This window comes from Vulpes lagopus, chromosome 11, assembly GCF_018345385.1.
Source record: "Vulpes lagopus strain Blue_001 chromosome 11, ASM1834538v1, whole genome shotgun sequence".
In the NCBI taxonomy this organism is placed as follows: Eukaryota; Metazoa; Chordata; class Mammalia; order Carnivora; family Canidae; genus Vulpes; species Vulpes lagopus.
The window spans coordinates 106,390,262-106,413,894 of record NC_054834.1 but is presented as its reverse complement, the minus strand read 5'-3'; positions in this window follow the sequence as shown (position 1 = coordinate 106,413,894).

Genomic DNA, 23,633 nt, shown 5'->3' with positions numbered 1-23,633 from the left:
GTAGGTATATGGCCATATATTTTTCACATATAGGATTTATCATCTGGAAACGACATATTCCATTGCTTATGGATTACATATCCCGCCTTATGAATTATTATGCTACCTGGCAAAGTAAACCTTATTGCTTCATTTATTTTGCTTTTACAATCAGTCTTCATATCACAACTGTTCCTAAACTCTCTCTGCCACAAATGTTTGGTTTTTTGTTTGTTTGTTTGTTTGCTTGTTTCCTGGGGAAACAAGCCTGGGGATTAAAAAATGGTCTTGCAATCCCACATTTTTGCATGTGATCCAACAGGGCACTTTGTTAAGAGCATTCTAAAATCAGCATTTGGGCGGCCCCAGTGGCTCAGTGGTTTAGTGCTGCCTTTAGCCCAGGGTGTGATCCTGGGGTCCCAGGATCGAGTCCCACATCAGGCTCCCTGCATGGAGCCTGCTTCTCCCTCTGCCTGTGTTTCTGCCTCTCTCTCTCTCTGTCTCTCTCTGTGTGTGTGTCTCTCATGAATAAAAAATAAATAAAATAAAATCTTTAAAAAATAAAAAAAATAAAATTAAATAAAATTAACATTCAATATTTAAGTATTTGCTGTGGCTACTTTATTATTCCATGATCAGGAGACAAATTTAAACTCAGGTAGTCATAGTTCCTTCTCTACTTATCATAACCTGTTCTGAGAGCTTTTATCAAATACAGAGACCATGACTTTTTTTTTTTTTTTAAGATTTATTTATTTGCTTGAGAGAGAGAGAGAGGAGAGAACCCATACCCACGAGGGGGAGGAGCTGAGGGAGAAGGAGAAAGAAGCTTGAGCACCCTCTGTACTGAGCCCAGGGCAAGAAGCTGGGCTCCAGCCACCCCAGGAGCCTGCGATCAGGACCTGAGCAGCCACCAGGAGTCAGGTGTTGGGCCCCGGGGTCGGGGGGGGGGGCACCCAGGCACGTCCAGACATCACCACTGCTGCATGAAGTGTTCCGTTCTGAGATATGACACTATTCAGTGTGCAAGATAGTAATTTCTGCCTTATATCCAATATCCTCCTTGACAGCAATACACACACACACACGCACATACAGTCTCTCGAAGCAGAATTATTTTCTTTTTTTTTTTTTTCAGAATTATTTTCTTTTGCAGCGACGACTGCCTTTCTTTTTTTGTCTTTGACAGGATAGGTATAGTATTGCCTAGATTCTTTCCCTCGGATGTGCCTACTCATTCAACACACATATTTTAACCAAACCCAAAATAACTAGAGAGGAAAATGTACAAAATATTGCAGGTACAAAACCTGCTCTCTAGTAATAGAAGGATTCAGAAGCATCTTCTCTTACTTAGCCCATGCTTCTGTATGATTTCCTGTTTCCTCACCTGACATTGCTTTGACCAAGTCATTTTATTTCTATTATCTTACCTCACGTATTTGGTGGGTGGCTCAGGGGGACTATTCCATTCAACAGGGCACCCACACACCTCGTGATGCAAGCAAGGATACTTTAATGAGTGAAATGGAGCAGACATTGAATAAACTGAAAAAGAGGCATAAATCAGGACTGAGGTTATTTGAGATGCTGCTCTTTGAAGTGAATGGACCTTCTTATCACTGTCCTATTGGGCTCCGTCTTTCTTCTATCTTACTGGGTGTGTCTTATTTTATTTTACTTGGTAAGCCTGTATCTTCTCTCAAATTTCCACACCTTTTCTATCTATCAAGTCTCAACTACCCTGGACAATCCAGACAATTTATGGTAATTTGAGAACTACCACCTTGTATTATTTTCTTCTTTCACTATTTGGACAAGAGCAATAAGAATCGATGGCCAGCTGATTCCACTAGAGTTATTTAAAAGCACTTCCTTTTCATACAAGTTCCACTGTATAGAAAAGAATAAGTCTATTGAAATGATCACTTATACAAGTCACAGCACTTCAGTCAGCACAAGAGATAGAACTGGTTGGTTGGAGACAATTCATTACTTAAACGAGATCTGACGATTACAACTGACAGTCCTTTTAACACATGGGGTTATTTTCCATTAAATAATACATTTATGAGGAAAAGCTTTCACTGAAAAACGTATACGTATGGAAAGATTCTGCTGTATTAAGATATAATTCACCAAACTAATACATGCATATATACTTTCTCATTTCATTTAATTAAACAGAATTTGTTATGCTAGTAAAATTTTTATGATTTGTTTGCTTCTTCCCAGAAGGCTTGAATTGCTACTTCCGATCTTAATGAATGTAGTGAGTAGTAAAAATCAAAGTCTAATGGTACATGCTTATTTTTCAGCTGGATAACCTGATTGTGATGTTTCTGGCTTACTATCCAATGTAAAATGATGTATTACTTGAATAGAATTGAAATAATGCTGCGTTATTCCTGGATGTGGACTCTAGCAAACTTGCTAGTACCAAAACCCAGGAAATTGGATATTTTGTGTATTTAAACTGAAGAGAAATGACCTTCTAGATTGTCAGCGCCAACTAGCCTTTTAGCAAAACTATGCTTTGGGACATTGTTAAGCAAAACATTTAGTTTGTTAGTGAATATCACAGATTGTTGCGTATTATCTTAACAGTTTTGAATATGTAGTCCAAATGTGTGCATAGTGCAGGTTTGATGGGACTATAATCATATGAAAACAATTGGCTACATATGTATGTTTTTGGATGAGTGTATATATGCATGGATTTGCTCAAGGTGCATTTTATGACTCTGGTACAGAATACACTAGAGAAAAAAGGATCCATCTTTTATCCTGTTAAGAATCTGGCTAATAATACATTTTCAGTACTTAATGCACGGTAGTAGATATGATTTTGGATTGAGAAGTAGAGATCTGAACTATATGAACTCTTTACTCGGTTTTTAGAATATGCTACATGACATTTGATGAGTGATTACAGTGCTGTGTGCTTTACTTCATATATATAGCAAATGTATTGAAACGTATTGAAAAATGATTTTCCTAGTTTTGAATTTGTATAATTTTCTATAGCAAAAAGAAATGCTTCCTCAATTTCTACGCTATCATTGAATTTCTTCTAGGGCTGAATTAGAAAATGATTCTCTGTGGTGGTCATTAGCATAGAAAGTAAAATTAGAAAATTCCATGAGGGAACATTGAAGAATTCAATCGACAAAACAAAACAAAACAAAACAAAACACCAGAGTTCAACTACTATTATCACCTCCTCACTTGAGCAAAAATTTGACTGAACATTTTTAACTTTAAGGTAATGTAATATGTTGGCAGGGTAAAAAAGCATTTAAAAAAATTCCAATGTCTATATTAAGTTTATACTCTGAATTGCACTTGAGTCTATTTTTTTAAACAGTAGGGGCAATGACAACATTTGCTTGAGTGTGTATCACATGACAATTATTGTGCTAGGCATGTAGCAAGGTCAATGTCACTTAATCTTCAGAACAACCCTATGAAACTGATTGTATTGTAATAATGTGGAGACAGACTTCAACTATAAAAAAGTGGTATTTCTAATACAAAAAAAATAATAATCTCCTAAAATTATGGATCTAGAAAGTCTCTATCGATTTCTCTGCCTGAAGGCTTGACTCTACATAAAATATCCTAGAAAAATTAAAATGTATCACTTTTCTAAAAAACCTTAAGGGAAAGCAATTAACTTTTCCTCCCTTAAGCAAGTTTTACTATCAGCAAATTATTTTTTTTCTATTTTGTGTTGGTCGTTTTCTATCCTATTCTAAAACTACTGCTCTTCTAACTTCCATGGAAATTATAAAATACCCATTAACCTATTTCATGTGATAAATTGTCATACATATGAAGACAATTTTTAAATACCGATACAGAGTGTTAATTGTGATAATTTGGCAATATTGCCTTCATTTAAGCTGGTGGCAAAAATAGCCCACTAATGAGAGTTAGGTCAGAGAATGTAAAATCTTGGTGAACAGATATAGATACTTTTAACTGGTTACAGTAATGAAAATGGAGAAGGTAACAATCATGGCATATGGTTCTGCTGATAAATGACCTGAAGAGAAGGTGGAGGAGGAAGGCGGGGCATGGGCGGTCAGATCCACATAACAATGTGGGGACAATATGAAATCCATCGTGAAGTATCTCCCCTAGGGCAACAGTCCAATCTCCTTTCTTGTCTCTCTTCCACACTGTCTCAGATTTGTTGTTTTGTTGGATTTTTAATTTTTTTAATTGTATCTATTTGACTGCTTTTAGGAACTATTACTATACAAGCCTCGATTGTTCTATCCTATCCCTTTTCCTCCTGGTTTTACAATTTCTGAAAAGAAACAAGTTTCTAAAGCTGGGCATAAACAGTAGGCAAGGAAAATTGTGGTTGTAAGAAAAAAGATGATTTTTTTGGTTTTACTGTGTGAGGCTATATCCAAACCAGCCATTCCCTTTAATACTATTAATCAAAATGTATTCTAGTTCAGCTATGAGAAAGTGTTGCTTTATTTCTAATGAAAATGTAGAATCTTTTAAAAATTTCCTTTATAGGTCTTACCTAAAGTGAAGATTAAGTAATATTATATATAAATACACACATACATATCAGTTAATATTTTTACTGATATATTTTACAATAAATATTGATAATTAAGCCATAGTTTTCTAATATAAAAATAAGAAAATGGTAAAAGTAAAAACTAAAAATTAAGAGAACATTTATAAGTGATCCCTGTGCTAAAGTGAGAAAAGAACTCTGCCATTTAAAGTATAAAGGAATTAACCACAAAAAAGAGACTATTCAATGTCAGAAACCTAAATGCTATAACAATAAAATTGTATCAGGGTAATATTTTACAGAGTTGCTTTGAATATTTAAAATAGAAAGAATGAAAATGATAGACCTAAGTATTAAACTTAACTTGGAAGAACAATAAAATAAGTCAAAAGAAAATAGGGGGATGAAATTATTAAAGCTAAAATTAATGAAATAGAAGAAAAAAACAGTACAAGAATAAAAATGTGAAATTTGACCTCATAAAATATGAAGAGCATTCATAAACCTTTAGCAATTCTAATTTAGGTGAGAGGAAAAAGAAATAAAGACATATATATTATATGTATATATGTATATATCTATATATCACTGAAAATAAGAAATTAATATAACCATTGCCATAGAAAATATTAAAAATGCCACCTAGACAATAAATTTTAAAATATAAAGGTAATAAATACCTCCAGCAGAATATAAATTGCCAAAAATAACAAAAGAAGACATAAGTATCATAAATTATAGAAGTTAGGGAATACTCACAAGTGAAAACCAAAGAACCATCACTGACTTCTCATGGAGCAAAGGTATTAAATGCTACTTCTCATTTTGGGAGACCAAGAGTGTCTTAGGGATGGTTTTTAGGGTGTCGGGGGCCTGCTTTCCTATTCTCATTGGCTTGACATTGCTTTTTCAACAAGTTCACTTCAGAAGCAGAACCTTTTCAAGAATATTTATCCTATCTTACACAAAAACAGAATTTACTGAATAAGATTAGTTACGGGATTTTGTTTCTCTTTTAACATGGGTACTAGCTAAATCCAGTATCAGCAAGTCCTACTAGAAGCTCAATACTTTGGTCAAAAAGACTTGAGACATTTTTTCAGGTCAATCAAGCAAGCAGTAACTTTTCATAGCACACACAGCGTATGCAGCTTTAATCCTGCTTTTCTCTTGGCTTTATCTATTGTCCTCCTAGAAATAGTTTCTCATAACCTGATACGGAGAGACGCGCTTCAAGTTCCTTTCTCAGAGATTTTGCGTTCCTGTTGCAGGAGCAAATCTCTGTATAGCAACAAAATCACTCTGCATGCTCTCACTTTTCATAACACCATGGTTGGCATTACAGGCAAAGGACAGCTCACGTATGAGCTTGGGTTGTGGCCCCTGCTGTCCCTAGAACCTCGTTAAGTGGAACAGATGTAGTTGAAAAACTTTGAATCTACACAGGGTTGCTAGAAACAGCACAGGACAAATAAAAAATAATTTAAAAAGTATTATGCAGGTTTCTTACACATGTAAGAAGCTCTTGTGAAATCCCAGGTACTATTTTCTGGGTGGCTTGGTCTCTAACCACATAGAGCTGACTCCCCAATGTGAGGAGATAAAAGAGCTTCCGGGAGGTTTCTCTACCTTTAAGTTTACAGTTACAAATAAGTGGCACCTAGACAGGGTGGGGAAAGAGTTATAGTCCACCGGAGCTTTTCCAGAGAGGACATGACACCCTGCCTTTCAGGGGGAAATCACCATCCATCCTTATCTTTGTTGAAAATTGTATAAAGTTCTGCTGTGTCCAAGAAGCCTTTAAAACCTACAAGTCATAGTGAAAAAAAAAAAAAAAAAAAACAACCTACAAGTCATAACTTCGAAAAGACTCCTAGAAGGGAGAGGATACATTTCAATATGAACCAAATGATATCTAAGATATTTTCTCTGCATTTGAAAAATGAAAAATTGAAGATATGTTTTTTTGGGGAACAAATCTTAAGAGACAATGTGGATTTAATTTAAGACGGATTGAATTTTAAAAACCTCTCCCTGGGCCACTTGGTGGCTCAGTGGTTGACATCTGCCTTTGGCTCAGGTCATGATCTTGGGGTTCCAGGATTGAGTCTCACATCAGGGTCTCCACAGGAAGCCTGTTTCTCTGCCTCTCTTCCTGTGTCTCTCATGAATAAATAAATAAAATCTAAATAAAGAAAGTCTTAGTGATTTACAAAAAAAAAAAAAAAGGTAAAGTATTATATTGCTCCCTTCCACAACCATGAACTGCTGTTATTCATTTTGGCGGCATATGGATTAGGTACACCAGTTCTTAAAAACAAAATAAAAATAAAACTTACATTTCTAACTTTTCCCATTATTATCCTGTGCATAGTTATATACAGCACAGAAAAGACAAATCAAATGTATATGATCAATTTAGGATTGCTTGTTAATGAGAGGAAATCTATCTACCTCTTACACTTTCTTCTTACTTGTTCGGGTGCTGGTGGAAATACCATTCGATAGGAAGAGTAATAGAAGTAGTTCAAATCCAAAGGAGAATTTATAAGATGTTTTGAAGAAGTTCAAAAGCATTCTAGTGGGGGTTGAATTCTCTCAACTAACACCCTTCAGAATTATAAAAGCTGTAAAGTGTATAACATATTGTTTTAATGTCAAAAATCACCCTCCCAATGGTTTTCTAAGCAAGTGTTTCCTGTTATGGCAGAGAACATTTGTTCAATCTATAAAGGCTATATGAGGATTAGTTACTTTATTACATTTGTTCATGTCTTAAGAAGTACAGGGTGCACATAATTTTAAGTTCAGCACCTTCATGTGCTTTTGTTTATGACCTCATAAAGAACATGAAAAAGCTATAAATTTAAAGCCCTAGTAAACATATAATGGGAACAAAACACTGATGATTAGATTATAAATGAGTCATTATACATTCGAGAAAAAGAAAAGAAATGGTTTTATATCATGGAAAGTTTCATGTGTCCCTGACACCAAAATAATGAGATATGTTTGGTTTTTATCATAAAATGGAGATGATTTTGTTTTCACCTTTTTTTTTGTTGTTATTCCTTGCATATATACTTTGTAAAGAATATTAGAGTTTTATTTCACACAGAATAATAAATAGATATCATGTAGTCACATATACCAACCATCTAGGCAAGTTGACTACTTTAATCAGCTTAATTGAAAAACAAATAGTATCTTATATTTCTTTTTTTTTTGAAAGAGAGGGAGGGAGAGAGAGAGAGAGAGAAAGAGTGTGGGGGTGGAGGGCAGAGGAAGAGAGAGAATTTTAAGCAGGTTCTGAGCCTGACATGGGGTTCAAGTTCATTACCTGAGCTGAGATCAAGAGTAGGATGCTTAACCTACTGAGTCACCCAAGCGTCCCTCCATCTTATAGCAGAATCATAGAAACATTTTAAGATTTACTTCAGTGTCTTTACTTGGGATAGGAAATAATCTTTAGAATCCATAAAAATCACAAATCAATTTTCTGGGGCTTGTTGTATTTACTGAGGATTTTGAGCCCAAGTATTGGACCTTGGAAAACAGTGTCAAGAACAATAGCAAAATCATCTAGGTACACATGTGTAGAGGATGCTACCGGTATCTCAGATCCTTTTTACCAGTCGGGACACTCACCCATCAGCTGCTATACATATTCCCAGCTGAAGACTCAACTTTGCCCAATTCTAAGATTTGTCCACCAAATAGAAGCTTCAGGCTCCCTCCCTAAGACCTAAATGAACTGTTGGTATAAAATGCTAGATATTCAATGGGAACTAACATTCTGGTGTTATTTGGCCTCCAATAGTTTTTCCATGAGATCATACTAAAGCTTGTCTCCAGCTCAGTCTAGGTAGGCTCCCACTGAGCCTTTGTCTCTTGACCTTTCTTGCTTTCTTCATTCCCTTTCTCCAGAGAGCTCACTGTACTCTAGGTTATGATGCTTCCCATGGTGGTATAACTTAACAATTATGAAACCACTATACATAGTACTGGAACTGAACAATTAAATAGATTAATAGCAAGTGGTAGCAGCAAAGGTCTACCTGTTTGAGTGACAGATTACATATAAACAAGGAGAGAAGTCTAGAATGACCTATGTGGTAATGGAATAGACTTGGAGACATAATTATGGACTCATGTTTAGGTTAATATGATTACATATAGAAATATTTATAGATACATGTATACACACAAGCTAGTATGCACACAAGTATTTTTCTCTGCTATGTCAGTTGAGGGGACCTAGAAGCAGCAAAACATCAGCAGCAACAAATACATCTGGCACCCAGATCTTTGGATTTTTGTTTGGTTGTTTGTTTGGATTTGTTTGGTTTGTTTTTTTCCAGATCTTGTTTTGATTGATTGATTGATTGATTGATTGATTGATTTTTTCATGCTGTTGTCCAAAAGAAGGAAGCAGTGGAGAAATGGCTGATTCTACTACTGTGGCAAAAAACATACAAGAAGTGCCATGAGCATCTATTAGTACCATAAGGTAGGGAAGTGCTCAAACACACAGAGGAATAACTGGGGCGTGCCAAAGGAGCACAGAAGCCATCTGAAAGAGCTAACAGTGGCCAAAGCTGGAAGAATTTGAGCAAGAAAATTAAGTAGTATTATATTATAAGCCAATGTATAAGGCAAATGTTCATGAGTCCACACTGATACAATGACATGATGGAATAAATTAATAAACTGGGGAGAAGAGACAAAAATCTCATGTAAAGAATTCTGAATAGTTTTATATGGATATCCCACCCTCAGAAAGGTGGAACTTAACTCTCCACACCTTAGGTGGGCTCTGCACAGTACAGAAAGGGGGAGAAAATATCTTTACAACAGAGAAACCTGACAAACACTACCTCAGGTGATCAAGATTAACATTAATAGTGATAAGTCATGTTGATAGTATATATCCTTGATAAGATGTGACAGGCACTTTATCTCTCTGGTATTTGTCTCCAAGAGGCTTATCCCCAGGCTAACCATGAGAAAAACATTAGACAACCCCAACAGAGGGACAGTCTACAAAATATCTGATCAATAATCCTTAACATCGTCAAGGTCATCAAAAACAAGCAAAGCCTGAGAAACTGTCACAACCAAAAGAAACCTAAGGATAGCTCACAACTAGATATAATGTGGTATCCTAAATGGGATTGTAGGAGAGAAAAAGAATATCAGGTAAAAACTGAGGAACTCTGAATAAACAGTGGACTTTAGTCATTAATATGCATCAATGTTGATCCCTTAACTGACAAATCTTTATAATTTTTATGTAAATCTAAAACTGTTCTAAAATAAAATTAATTTAAAAATACTACTTTAAAAAATAAAATAAAATAAAAAATAAAAATACTACTTTGAAAGGAATCAACATTGCTATATATTTGGTGCATATATACACACATGTATAAACACATATAAATAATATATATAAACACACACACTTACACACAACTGACCGCTGGACAAGGCAGGGTTTAGGGCACCAACCTCCCGCACAGTTGAAATCTGCATATAACTTTGACTCCCCAAAAACTTTACTAATAGCCCACTGTTGACTGGAAGCCTTACTGATAATATATATGTTAAGCAGTTAACATATATTCTGATGTTATATGTATTATAAATTGATTCATACAATAAAATAAGCTAGAGGTGCCTTGGGGGCTCAGCGGTTGAGCATCTGCCTTTGGCTCAGGGCATGACCCCAGGGTCCTGGGACCGAGTCCCACATTGGGCTCCCTGCATGGAACCTGCTTCTCCCTCTGCCTGTGTCCCTGCCTCAATCTCCATGAATAAATAAATAAAATCTTAAAAAAATAAAATAGAGAAGAGAAAATGTTATTTAGAAAAGACATAAGAAAAATATTTAGAATTCTTTACTATTTAAAAAAATCCGCATATAAGTAGACCCATGCAGGATAAACCTGTTGTTCAAAGGCCAAATGTATTATATGTACTCCCTCTCTTTTTGTGGTTTTAAGTACTCTAAAAGCAAAAGAGTATCACAAAACAGGGAACATGACCCTATCTGAACATGTTCACTTTCCTTTTCTTTGGTAATTAGTTTGCTTCCGATCATCTTTATTTCAGAATATTTTGCATTGTTTCAGTATTTTATATTCTACACCTAAGTTTGATAAAAGTTTAACAATAGCTTTGTAATACAAACTGCTTTCTACAGTCTTAGTATTTTTGGATTTGTGAACATAAGAACTAATAAAATTATTCCAGGAGAGTGTAAATACACATACAGAAAAATTTCCTTTCAAAACAAAACCAGAAACCAGAACGTTTTTAAGTCTCTACAGCTCTACGCTGAGATTCGAGTAACTTGCAGGCCTCCTCTTCCTTCCCATCTCTGATTCCGCAGGCTGTGTGTGTGGTCAGGAATTCCTAGCACAGCCCCTGGCTTCAGCACCTGGCCCTATTCAGAGCAAAGCCGGCGGACACACGCAGCATGTGCAACTTCTGTTCTAACCTGCTTCTGATGCTCAGGAGAGAGAAATGCTTTAATCTTAAAAGAACCAATTAAAAATATCTGAATATGTGTGCTAAAGTCACATGACACTTAAAGACAACCTTAAGACTACTGTTAGACCAGGCTTGTAGACGATAAACCTGGATTTGGGGCTTGAAGACCATTTTAGACTTAAAATCTATGACACATTATAGGTTCTCATCATGTATTTTGTGTGTTAGGTCTGTGCGTGCTTTATATTCTATATTCTTACATACTTTAATGTTGCTTACATAGCATATACCTACATCTACATATAACCTATATAAGTAAATGCCACATCGGACAGAAAAAAACATGTTAAAAGGAAAAACTTATTTTTCCTTAGGAAACTATGATCTAACTGGATTCTAGTTACTACTATTAGTAAATAAAACATACTTATATTTCATAAGCATGTTTTCATTTCACTGATTTTGCATATCGTGCCCCAGTGCCCATGCATGCAACACACAAACGTGTTCACATGTTTCCTAAAGAAATAGCTTGTCTATAAAAAAAGGTATTATGTTTTTGAGCCAGCCTCTGGGTTGGCTAAAGCTTATTGCAATGTACACTAAAATGCATTTGATCTTCATTCTTAAGAAAGCACTCATTTCCAAACTGTTAGTGCTAGTGGTACTTACTCAATTTCTTAATTAAAATGCTTAAAATGTTTTGATATCTAATTTATATTACCCTCCTTTACATAACATTTTAATTCATGATGTGCCTTCCTTTAGTACATGACAAATATATAAATATGCACATGCATGGCTACAAAATTGTTTCTATATGTGTACATATATAAATACACTATGTTTGTATTCACATGCAAGACTATAAAATAAACATACATATACAAGTTTCATTTGACAAACAACTTTGTTGTCATTAAATCATGGACAAACTATATTTTTTTATTCATCAAAACCATTCAAAACATGAAAGAGTAGTAACTTGTATGGATTCTTCTACATATGCCTTTATTTTTATTTGCAAATGTTAATCACTGTAAGTATTGAAATTTTTTAAGTAGTTGCAAGAGAAATATGAAGGATATTAATCTTATATCCATAGAACACATGTGTTTAGAAGATGAAGATGAGAAAGGGAGTGAGAATATATGATATCTTGAAAAAAACTAACATAATGATAATATCTAATAATTTACCTTGAATTACCAAATGTAATGCTCATACATTACATTTGCTGAAGCACCTAGTCTTACTTAAAAAATAAATAAATGGGGACCCCTGGGTGGCGCAGCAGGTTTGGCGCCTGCCTTTGGCCCAGGGCGTGATCCTGGAGACCCGGGATCGAGTCCCACGTCGGGCTCCCGGTGCATGGAGCCTGCTTCTCCCCCTGCCTGTGTCTCTGCCTCTCTCTCTCTCTCTGTGATGATCATAAATAAAAAAAAAAATAAATAAATAAATAAAAATAAATAAATAAATAAATAAATAAATAAATAAATGAATACAGGAAGTAGCGATGAAAAACAATGAAACAAAACAAAACATCAGGTTTTCTGGAACTCTCTTTCTTCCAAAAAGTTTATCTTGATATAGATTCTAATATTTTTGTACAGATGATTTAGGATGGAGATTTGAATCTTTAAAGTTAGTACTTTATTATATATTCATATGATTACTCATGATGCTTATGATGTTCAAATACTTATTATCATTGCCTTTGACCATTGTATCAAAAAACAAAAACAAAAACCAAAACAAAAAAAAACAAAAAAAAAATATGGGGTTAAATGATTTAAATATATGTAAATGATACATACATACTCCTATGACTCTGATCTACACTAATATAGAAATTGTGTTATGTAATTATCAAATCATACAGGAATTACAAGAGATAGGTAGAAGATATTTTTTATGTATTTAGTACAGATTCAGTATTCATGTTTACTAAGATTAATAAAATCAATTATGCAGAGCATTTCATACTCAAAACTTCCTAATATAACTATTTCTAAAGTATTAGACAATGTATAAACATGTACAACTGAAAGCAATCCTATAAAGCGTCAAATGAAGAAAAACACTTAAATGGCTGGGTATTTTCTTGTATTTCAAGGTGGTTTGTAGGCACAAAATCAAAATATGAAAAAAACATTACTGTATTTATAGTTACGTTCAATTTTCATAAACCTAATTCAAGACCAAAGACTTAATCGCACTGAAAAGAGGACTGTTTTACAAACTTTGTCTGTATTTTTTTTTTTTACTTTTTTCTACCTTGCTAGTCCAAATGATAACACAGGTCATAAACACAAAGGAGTATTTAGATTTAAAAACATACATTTATACCTTCCAAATATACAATATGTGAAATGTAGTTAATATTATGCAATAGTATTTACAGAATTTTCAGATAAAACAGATTGTGACTATAGCACATTTTCAGAAAACCTAGAGCAGTTAACCACGTTGTTTGGTTTTAAAATCTCATTCACAAACCTGTCAGGATGATGCTTGAGAATTTCAACATATATATTTTATATGGAAATAATTATTTCTTTAAAGAGAAAGCTATGGTTATACTGGAGTTTTAAATATTTAAAACTAGCCAGTTCTCAAGAGTCTTTCTAAATTCATTTATTTTCTAATGTAATCCAACGAATCTCAAATATCACAAATGACTCCACCAAATGTTCAAATCTGACCATGAAGATCCCTAAAAGAACTGAAGGAGGCCCTTGTCAGAGGAAAGAGAGATATGAATTATTGACAGGAGAATGTGGTCTTCTCCATCAATCAGCCCCTGAACTCTCTGAGGTTATGGGCATTGCTGGAAAGACCTGACCCAACTTCTGGATCAACTCAGAGATCACAAATTTATAAAGAAGATAAAGGGGATTCCTTAAGACCCTCGGGTCACGTTTGACCAACAGTAAATATGAGCCACCTATGTAATTTTAAATCTCCTGGTGGCATATTTGTAAAGGTAAAAAGAAAGAAGTGAAAGTCATTTTAATATTTGAAATGTGTTCATACCTAATCAACTTTTAAAAATTATTGAGGTATTTCACATTTTTTCATTTGTACTGTTTTGGATCTGTAGTGTATTTTGCATACACACACCATCTAAATTTGTATCGGACACTGGAGCACCACGATGCATCAGGGCAACTGCAGCACCAGGGAGTTCTCATATGCATCTGGAATTCTCCCATCTGGGAGAAGGAAGCCTCTATCCCTTTGACCTGTTGCTTTTTTGTTTGTTTGTTTAACACCTTGGACTGTGCTTTCTACTTGGAGGTCTCTGTTTCCAACAAACTAGCCAATTTCCATCCTTTCTAGCCTCAGACATAAGCCCAGAGGAACCCTCGGTAACTCAGATCTAGTTTAACGTCCTTACTGATCCACATTTGATTCCGCAGACTCTTCACACGCAGTGTAGACACTTGTTTTCCAAGCTAATTCCCTAAAGCCTAAGCGCCACTGCTGAATTCTCCAAACATCAGAAATATTAACTCACACTAAACCTTCTGCTGTCTAAAATATGCCACTTCCAAAGGGAGTTTTTCCTTACAACGGAAGCAAAATCGAGGGACTACAGAAAAATGAGGAGAAAAAAAATCTGAGCTCCTGACTCTGAAAATAATTATTTAGAATTGAAAGGTATCAGTGTTGGAAGAAAGAATTCAGCCACCCAGGACTGACTGCAAATGGAATATAGTCTGAACACTGATCTGCACGTAATGTATACAACAGGCATCTACTGCAAATGCCTAGCAATAGAGTTTGCATTCGACAGTTTTGACGGGCTGAAATTTCCTATCCATCCTACACCAAAATATTGCCCCGTGATTAAAATTCCATTGTGCTGGTCTTAACTTGGAGCAATCCCCAAATTTGTTTCCATGCCACTAGGACATAAGATGTCATGATGGTCTCTCACCATCCTTTGAATATAATTTTCTGTTTAAAAGGTTTTATTCACTGTAGCATTTCTTAAACATTACAGATAATCAAAAGAGGTTAAAAAACATGCCCTTCCATTTGTCATTGTTTGGCTTTTGCAATATGAAAAGCGTGTTTAACCTTTTATTTCCTAGAGCAGAAACCATATAAAGGAATGTGAGTTGTGTAATAACTATACTGTGAGTGAGCTCTTTATGCCTCCAGGAAAGCACTCTGACATTCACTATTTAATGCTTTAAATTTGTGCTCTTGTAAAGGTCATAGAGAAAAGAAAATTTTCAGGGCACTAAGTAGAGTAAATGTAGGAAAAAAATTTGTGATTTCTTGAATGACTCTTTTAAAAGAAACTAATATTTCCTATAAGAGCTCAACCATTAAAAGTGTGCATGATTTTTTAACATCATAATAAAAATATCTTTTAAGAAGGGTCGATCCATAAGCAATCTATGTGACATATAAACCTACAATCAAAATTTTAATTACAGAGAAAATATTAGGCATCTCTTAAAAGTCTGTATAACCATTTCTGGGTTCACAATGTCAATTCCCAAATACATCTGAAGTATTAATGTATTTTCCATTATTATTCTGGTACTTGCTCACAACGAAGAAAAAAGCCAGTATTGCCAGACAACCTCTATTAGTATTTTCCAAAACCATTTTCTCTTAGTAATTACAATCTATTTTAGGCTTCCAAACAAATGAAACACTGAGAAAAAAAAAAAACAAAAATATTTTCAGATTCTTTATGAACATATGGTGCTGATCCTTCAGGGAAAAACTCTATTAAGTGGTTGCACTTTTTTTCCTCCAAAACATGCTCTTAGATGAACTATATGACAAAATATTCCTTATTCTTATAATAAGGAAGATTTTTATATTATACTTCTAATGAGAAAGAAAGACCTTATAACTTTTTATTTTTAGCAGTCATATTTGCCTAGACAATTCAAATCACACAGAATATTTTTTCCAGAAGAAATATAGGTACATTGGAGGACTCCATATTTGTCCATGAAAGACCATAGCTCTCGTGTTTTACATCTAATCTCCTTCTTCCTATCCTCTGGTCTCTCAAATGCACGCACAGACATAATGCACAATAAATAAGAGTGGGACCATTTTCAAGTACACTCTCAGTATCGCTGACATCAAATTATGATGATTTTTTAAAGTTTTCTCTAAATCTTACCACTTATTGAAATTTTCATGAAGAGTAGTTGATTTTTCCGACAAAGTTTTCAACAGTTGCTTTATTCTTCATTAGCAGATAGTCTTGATGGCATTCCAGTAGCCAAAGAATATAATAAGAGCTCTTTCCAGGCATGAACAATCCCTCACACTGATTGTATCAACCCCTCCATATGCTTGTCTTGCGCTACTCCCTCCATTCATCTCTCATCTACTCTATCTAATCACTTTCATTTCCCTGAAACCTTTTCTGCATCTCCACCCTTGCCATTCCTCTCTTCTTACTCCTTCTGCTGTCAATGCTCTTTGACTCATTTCCAATTACCCAGTTTCAGATTCCCCATCAAAATACAGTCCTTTTCAAATTCCCACATGACACTACCTATGACACTACCTCTCTTTTGAAAGTTTACATGCTGCCATTTTTCACATTTTAAAAATATATAGCCTTATATTTTCTACCTAAGTTTAAAGCTCCTTGAGTACAAGAAACCTCTCTTATTCACTTTTCAAGCCCTGGGATTCCAGTGTAAAACCTGACAGTCTAGAAGCCAAGTAACATTTAATAACCAAATGCAATATCCTGATACTGCTTGATGACATGTCGCTTAAAAACTATTTTGCTTAAGGTTGAAAAAACTTCAGATTTCTGACTAATAATCTCCCTAGTTCTACTTAGAAAGGCTACTAATAATAGCTACTGCTAGTGGCTTTCATTCCTTCCCAAAAGCAATGAAAACTCATCAACTCACTTGTGGGTTCTTGTTCACCTTTCCTTTAATGATATCAGAAGTTTTGGAAGTGAACAGATTCCTAAATCAAATATATGCCTTTATGTAGTGTTATATAAAATAATCCACGCAGCACTAATTCTACTACCAAAATATGCACCGTATGATAAAACATACTTACAACACATTCACCTGACAGAGTAGTACACAGTGTTCAGTATCATTAGTCATTAGGAAAATTCCAGTTAAATCATACTGAGATACCAAGACACACGTATCACATTGGCTAAACTTTAAAAGTCTCAAAGCAACAAATGGTAATGGAGATGTAGAGCTATGGGGACTCTCATGTCATACCCGTCAAGGTTTAAATTAGTACATTTTGGCAAGCAATTTGCCATTATTGAATAATGTTAGCTAAATATACAGCTATAACGCAGCACTTCCACTCTGAAGTATAACTTAAGGAAATGTGTGCATTTCTACACCAGGGTAGGATGCATGTATGGGACTGCTAATTGCATGGTGATAGAAAATAACCTAAACCCCAAGCAAGTGAAGTATTAATCTGCAGTGAGCTGCACAAACAAGTTACGGTATGTCAGTTCAATCAAATGCTATGACAATGACCGAAATAAAGCAGTAAGTCACAAATGGTTGGAGCTCAACAGGTAATGTTTAATGAATGAAGAGAAGACTAAAAGACCAATAGAATGAAAGAATGAAGAAATAAAAGAAGAAAAGAAAAAGGAAGGAAAATGGGTCAGTATTTGAAATGCAGATGGCCACATTCTTACTGTGGTCTTTCCTTGGTACGTGTGTGGGGAGAAAGAGATCTCTATAAAGTTCAGGACTTTGAAAATTAAATGTGTATATATATATATATATTTATATATATAAAATATACATATTTCCACTTTCATGGCAGCAGTGGAAATGGAACCTGGCAACTCAGAGAGGGTTTTAAAAGTTCCACTTACATATTTTTTGCCTGAGAAGTCATAAGCATATATTAAATTTATTTTTTTTCCTATATTAAATCTAAATGGGGATTTCAATGGACCAAATTGCGTCTTGCCAAATTCATATATTGAGGTCCCAACTCCCAATGTGATATTTTTGGAGGTGGGGCTTTGGGGAGCTAATTAAGATTAAATGAGGTCATAAGGGTGAGAGTTGGTAGCCTAAACAGAAGAGGAAGAGAGAGAGAGGGATCCTATGCACACACCTAGGAAAGGCCATGTGAAGACAGAGTCCTTATCAAGACCCCACTGTGCTGGCGCTCAGATCTCTAACTTCTATCCTCCAGAACTGCGAGAAAATAAATTTCTCTTGTTTAAGCCACCAGTCTATGATATATTTTTATGACAAGCCCGGGCAGACTAAGACAGGGATAGAATACAATTTCTACCATATGCCTGGAAAGCAGAGAGCCAGAAATATTTATGAACAGCACTAATGTATACCATAATTATAAATATTTAAAATGTAAAATTAAAAATACGAATAACAAAATTTGGCAGAACAACAAGGAGATGGAAATAAAGCAAAAGCCTGTTGTTAACTTGCTCATTTTTCACAGCAGAAAAACAGTAGGTGCTATAAAATTGGAAAAAATTTAGTTAAAAACAAAAACAGAAGTGAATCTAATATCTTTTTCATAGTCCTAAGTTCAGAAGAATTCTGTTAAGGTGTAACATTTCTTGTGAAGGAATAGAATTTAAACTTCAATAATTTCTTTAGTTTCAGGGTTTTTTTTCCTAATAAAAGTATAAAATCTATATTTATAAATTACTATGTTTTGTGTAATTTCATTCTGGGGTATTATTTTTATTTTTCTCTATCAATCTTTCATTCATTTTTGGTAAGCATGTGTCACATTCAATGCCTCAAGGGATTTCTGGAACATTACCACAAAAATTAAAGAGGTTATAAGGCATTAAGTATGTTAACTCGGATCGAGTCCCGCTTCGGGCTCCCTGCATGGAGCCTGCTTCTCCCTCCTCCTGTGTCTCTGTCTCTCTCTCTCTCTATGTCTATCATAAATAAATAAATAAATAAATAAATAAGTAAATAAATAAGTAAATAAATAAATAAATCTTTGCAAAAAATAACACTAATACAACCAGTATAACCCTATAATATTTTATCTTTTTGATTACTTAAAAAATGCATGTTCTTTCAAATTATTTAGGCAAGTTCACCTATCCTGTGCCTTATATATTGTGAGGGTTAGCTCTCAAATTAACCATGACTTCTTCAACTGGATGTACTTTTATTGACTTTTTTCCTAGTTATTGGAGCTCCAATCTTCCTGTAAATCATAAGACAACTGGAAAATAAAAAGTAGTGTTGTAACTGTTGATGCTGTATAATACCTTTCTATAGTTTAAAAAAAGAACCATACAATGCTATAAACATGAGTTAATTTTGTACTCCTAAGCCTATTTTCCGCTGTTTGGTAATGGTTTTCCTTTTGGTAGATCCTGTGCATGTGGCAGGTAACGGCAAAGGCCTGAAATCACGAATGTCTTATTTAATCTCTTTATAGCTTTTTATCGTAATCAATTTTGATTACCACATGTGTTTCCCAATATTTCTCTGTATTACCAAAAGCACCAGAGCCATCTTGGTAATTTTAGGACCAACTTTTCATAAATATTTGCACAAATATTTTATTACTTAAAGAAAGAAAAATTTAGTGGGTAATTCTAAGCAATGGTCCAACAATAATGTTTTCAAGAAAATAATCTTCAAGAACAGACACCTGAAAGTAATATTCACTGAGGTATTTTGAAGCTCAGTCACATTTAAAATATCAAGTTTGATTTTCTACCTTTGCCTATTTGCTGCAGGTTTAACGATCAATGAAGACTATAACATCCTTAATAAACTTTTCCTCAAAACTGAGTTCTTAAACTGATAAGACAGAAGAATGATAAAATTAAAATTAAATGTGTATTTGAGAAGATCAATAGAAGGACACAGGTTTTAAATTATCCTCTCTGTAGGGGATACTCACATTTATATGTCTACCTTTGTCAGCTGTGATAATGCAAAATTTAAATTTATGCAGCATGTGATCTGAATTATCTGAAATAGATTATGTATCTATGTGTCCTGGAAAACTATCATATATTGGTACAAATTTGACTTTTTATTTTGAAATGGCATATCCTCATTTAGGGAAAAGATTATTCTGTTTTAAGTTGCCTATATGAAGTTGAGTGAATAATATAAAATTTCTTGCTTATTAACTTTTTTTGGTCCTTAATATGCCACTTATATCATCAATTTACCTTTTCTGATTTTCTGAAATTTTGAGCACGGCTTTTTTATTAACATTATAAAGTGATGGATATCTTTCAATTATATGGCAATAATTAAAACATTTTTATTATTATTCTTTTGTAGTATAGATATGAGTATACCTCCAAAATCTTTTTCTATACTTTAAATCAAGCTATACTTCAATGAAAATAGGCTACTGATGCAGTAATTCATAGTTTAAGAGGCAATATCATGTTTGAAAAGTATTTCTTCAAGATCATAACTTACAGTAATAATACTTCTCTAAATATAAAACTAATCAAACTTAAGTTTAAATTTTCAGAAGCTTCAGAAATTTCTCAGTAATTATTTCCAAAATGTTCCTTCTGTCATACTCATGTTCAAACCCCACCACAAAGTGCTATATATAATTTTATAGATCTTATTGTTCTGTTGCAATCATTAACTTTTCTAAAATAGAGTATTCAGAATATGTAGGTGTAATTATATATATATATATAAATATATAAATATATACAGTAACTGCGGTGTGTGTCTATATATTTTCTCCCCAACTCCTGGAGCCTTTACCACAAAAACTATATATAATAAGGGCCACTATTTTAATGTGATTGCATGTATGTCTATTTATGTACTTTATAAATACTTAATAAATAATTAAGAAATGCTTTATATATTGTCATGAAAAAGCGAAAAGGTTGATGAAGCTTGTGTTCATTCATAGCAATTTGCTATTTCTCCCTGGCTCGTGCGGTGCTCTCTCCTGCACATAACAAGACGATCTGGAAGTGCATGATATGTCGCAGACATGTAAGATGCATGAAGGATGTGTTTAAAGTCTCCCAGCTTAAAAAATACAAAGGAAATAAATCTCTTGATACAACGCATAGCTTTGGAGCAGGGGGAGATTTTGAGGTTGAGGTTGGGGGAAAGTCATGTATCTAAATTCAAGGAATCGTAAACAAGGTACTGGAATAGCAGCAACCCAAGAAAATAACCCAAGGAACAGAGATAAAATTCTGATAGTAAAAGGTGTGCTATGATTTTACTTATCCGAATTATTATCACCACTAATAATAATTTGAGTATTCCTTAAATTCGGTGAGTATATGAATTTAACAGCGAAAACGTTCTCCAAACAAGTGTAGACTTCTAGGTGCAGCATCAGTGCAGCAAGAGGACTTCCCCACACCTGCTGACATACCATTTCCCCTCTCCCTAAGCCCTACTCCCTGGCCCAGAGATCCATTTGGACCATTAAAAAAGGTCTATTATAATGAAATCACTCTTTACAGTCTTACTCTCAGTTGCATCTTGATGTCCCTTGAGTATTCGCTGCCCAGTCATAGGAGAGACCGAGTGGAAACAAAGGCCAGACGCCAGAAGCTCGCCGGCGTCTGCTAGCCTGCTGTCTCAATTTCCCAAGGCTTGTTCTAAGTGTCTATGTTCTCAGGTGCTAGTGGATATGTTTAATGGTATTTATTCTGTTCTTGGCCATCTATTAGTTGGAATATACATTATCAACTTGCATTCACTTTAACCTAAGGATGCTCTAGGAAGCTGAGAGTTTTCAAAAATCTTCTTAAAACTAGGGCTTTTCGGGAGCCTGAAAACACAAAGACGATTTCCAGTATATAATGTGGCAAGTGCCATTAAAATCTGGTCATTTAAGGGCAAAGTGATCTTAAGCAACCTAACATGATGGAAAGTAGCAATGCATTTCAATCTTTAATATTGAAAAATAACACTGTTTTGGAAGACCAGACTGTGAAATGTTCTTAGCAGCAAGATTGCCTTCTGATTGATTTAAGAGCCCTGCTAAATACATTCACAGCACTCCATTCAAGAGGGTGGATGCTGCAGTTTTGCCAAACGCCGTGGCATCATCCCATTTTGGAGCCTGCACAGTGGATCTTCACCAGCTTTCTGTGCTTTTAAAAACAGGGTCTCAGTCTGTGTTCAACAATTTTGGTAGATCACTGATTCTCTCTCCCCCACTGCATCTTATCTTGCTCCCAACATGCGACCAGTTCTCGCAAAATGCCACATGCAATAGTGGCTTCAGTTGTGCCAAAAATTAAACCTTATCTTAAAGGAATCTTACATAATCATATGCCATAGGAACAAAAAAAAAAAAAAAGATTTTTAGTAGAGTCTCCAGATAATTTAGAAAGCTGCCTCCGGTTATAAGGAGAGATTAAAATTGTTAATTCCTGACCATGATACATGTTTAATAAATCATAAGATAAATTGTAAGAGGTATAATAAAGAAAATAAAAATTATTTCAGCCAGGGATAGCCAGAGTTGAAATAGAATATTCCTTCTTGCTCTCTTCTATATATGTACATGGTAGGGTTTGTTGTTATTGTTTTTTACATGTTGGTTAAGAAAGGAGAAGGTTCAATGAAATCAGTGGACCTGTTCTTCCTGCATTTTGCTGCTACTTTTGGCAAATGGTTGTTTGAAACGATATGACCTCAATCTTCATAAGCCACTCACATCATCATAAAGCCTCTGTTTTAGAAACGTTACTCTAAGTGATGATGCAATGGGGAAAAGTTAAATATTGATGTGAGAAGAAAAGAGAGAAATGCAATCAGAAATTCATAGTTTCTCACTAAAATTTCTTGAAATATCTATTAATATAAATGATATGCTATGATAATTTGTTACAAATCGCCCATCACTCTCCTGCTCCAAGTTTTTAAATCAATGCATTCCTCATAAATATATGCTGAAATTATTTATTGCAACTGACCCTATCAATAAAAGATATCAAGCCATCTTTAAATTATTTAAGAAGAATGAATATTTACCGTGAATGTTCAGTTGGCGAAGTAGCCATATCCTGTAAGTGAAAATTGCATTTCTGTTGAACAAAACAATTGTCTAAACTTTACCATGACATTTCCTGCACAGCTTTCAAATAAATTACACAAAGTACATTTTTTGTTCTTTTCATAAACTGTTGACCTATTAGACTCAAAAAATATTTTTTAAAATTCTCTCTTAGATACTGAAAATAGGGATAGCTGAAAGTGAAAATGTCACCAAATAAGTGGTTGAACTTTGACAACACATATAATATTTGTCAAAGGAACAAAAGCATAGGAAATAGTTTGGGAAAGAAAAAGCACTGGGTGAAATCACATCATTAAATAAAAGAACAAAGTCATTTTATTGAGTATACAAAATTGTTGAAAAGAATGCATGGGGATTTTTTTACTCCCTGGATTTTTTAAATATCTAACATTAATATTGAAAACATGCAATTGGTCTAGTTTACTATACCATTTTCTCACAGAGCTAGAGAAGATAATTAATGGAAGTAACATTTTCTGAAATCAGTCAAACTAGACAAGTCCAGAGAAATCAGTCAAACTAGACAAGTCCAGAGGCAGCATTTGGAAGTGAGGGAGTTTTTCTTGTTAGGGGC